The 1,985-nt window shown below is 34.0% G+C and overlaps 1 non-coding gene across 1 annotated transcript; it reads left to right on the top strand.

Annotated features, from left to right (window-relative positions):
- Window positions 1-1,246: 1,246 nt before the first annotated feature.
- On the top strand, window positions 1,247-1,318 carry TRNAD-GUC (transfer RNA aspartic acid (anticodon GUC)). Its single transcript has one exon. It is a non-coding gene; the product is annotated as a tRNA-Asp (tRNA).
- The last annotated feature ends 667 nt before the right edge of the window (window positions 1,319-1,985 follow it).

Here is a 1,985-nt window from a genome sequence, read left to right as displayed (position 1 = left end):
AGCTAAAGACTTTTCCAAAAATCACAAGTTAACAAATGGTAGGCTGTGAATTTCATTCACCTCTGACTTTACAAGACAGAATGCGTGCTTACAGCCATCCTTATACAGAGTATACAGAGCTTTTTGACTTCCATTAACTCATTTAAATTACATAAAACCCTCAAGTTGATTCACAGAGAAGAAAGTTATTTATAGCATATTCTCATACAGAATTATTTTCCCCTAATTCTGTGGCCATTTTTTAAATTCTTTTCCCCAATTCATTCTCCTCTTCCTATTCTCTTTAGGTCTAGAAAGGTGAATTTCCCAGGGACATTGAGCTACTTTTCCTCAGGATGCCCAATTCATACTTTATATGTATTACCTGCATAAGAAGAGAATTTTTTCCCTCCTCTTATTAATAAGTAGATAACTTATGAACCAATGCAAACCATAATGGAACATATTAAATGTAAAACCCATATCCCATGTTCTACTGACAGACAAACTAAAAGAAAGGAAGGCATACAAACAAGGTCTATCATCATCATTTTATCAATACACACACTGAAGCAAAGAAGGTAAAATGATTGTGATGATTATAGTAAAAATAGTTGTAAAACTCACGCAAAAAGTAGCTTACATGAAACAAGAAAGTTAACTAACCCTGTTTTACTATCAGTTGTATCCCTTTTCCTTTCTACAAGGAAAATAGTCCCTTTGACCACCTCTACTAATATGCTTCATTTCAATCTCTTACCTTCCTTCAGCACATAAAAGAAGGGTAGATCCACAGCTAGGGTGTTCATCAAGACTTTTGCCCAGCACTGGCATCTGTTATGGAAAAGTATATGCATTAGAACCAAATAAATTTGGGTTTTGCTTCCATTTTTATTTTTCATCTTATCCCAAGCATCAAGGACTGCTTCCTAAAATGAGAAGAAAATCAATTATATCCCTGCAAAAATTATCTAAATTTTACAGTGAGTAGAATAAAAAGATGAGAAATTGATTTCATTATTACCACCAAAACTTCTGCTTTCAATACTAATACACTGTTTTGTTTTAAATCTTCATTGTGCTATATCAGGTACAAACTAGTTTTACTTTTTATTAAAACTGGACACATTCTGACTGCTTAATAGGTGTTAACAGAGGACTTACATAGTAGGAACTCAATAAATAATTAGGAAATAAATAGAGAATTCATGTTGTCATACAACTTTTACAAAATTCATATATAGTAAGAAGATTAACTGAAGGGAATTCCCTGGTGGTCCAGTGGTTAGGACCTGGCACTGTCACTGCTGGGGCCCAGGTTCAATCCCTGGTCTGGGCGCTAAGATCCCACAATCCGCACTGCATGGCAAAAGAAATTAACTGAAAAGGTTTATTCACATGGGTGGTGAACTTAGTATTGTATTAACAAACGGCGGAAGAAAATTACTTAACCCTTTTGGAAATTACTTAACTATTTGTTTCCATTTATTTTATTAAACAGGCAGAGCAAAATTGGAGACGCAAATAAGTTCCAGTCTCCAGTCATTAAATTCATTTTACCTAAAAATAATAATTATTATAATAGTAACTAAACATGCCTGTTAGTAATAATTTAAAGTGGTCTCCATTTGTGAATTACATTGTTAGATTTTCTTTCTCAGTCTCTGAGATAGGAATGATGAACCAGATTCTAGGAATAGATTTGGTGTTTTACACATAATCCTGTGAAAATTGTTGGCATTAGACTCTGACCTAATGTTTTGACTTTAGATTCTCTTGTTTCTTCTAACTCTTCAAATGAAGAGAATAGATACAATGAGGGAAATTCTGTTAATAGCCAATTAATGAATAAAAACTGTTCCACAATGGGATACCATACAACAATGAGGACAAGGAACTACTATTACACACCATATGGGTAAATCTATCAAATTAAATATTAAGTGAAGGAAAGGAGGCAACAAAGAGTTTTACCGACCCGGACTCGTTTTGCCCGCTGCGCGGCA

This window comes from Lipotes vexillifer, unplaced genomic scaffold, assembly GCF_000442215.2.
Source record: "Lipotes vexillifer unplaced genomic scaffold, Lipotes_vexillifer_v1.1 scaffold504, whole genome shotgun sequence".
Lineage (NCBI taxonomy): Eukaryota > Metazoa > Chordata > Mammalia > Artiodactyla > Lipotidae > Lipotes > Lipotes vexillifer.
This window is presented reverse-complemented; position numbering and strand designations above follow the sequence as displayed.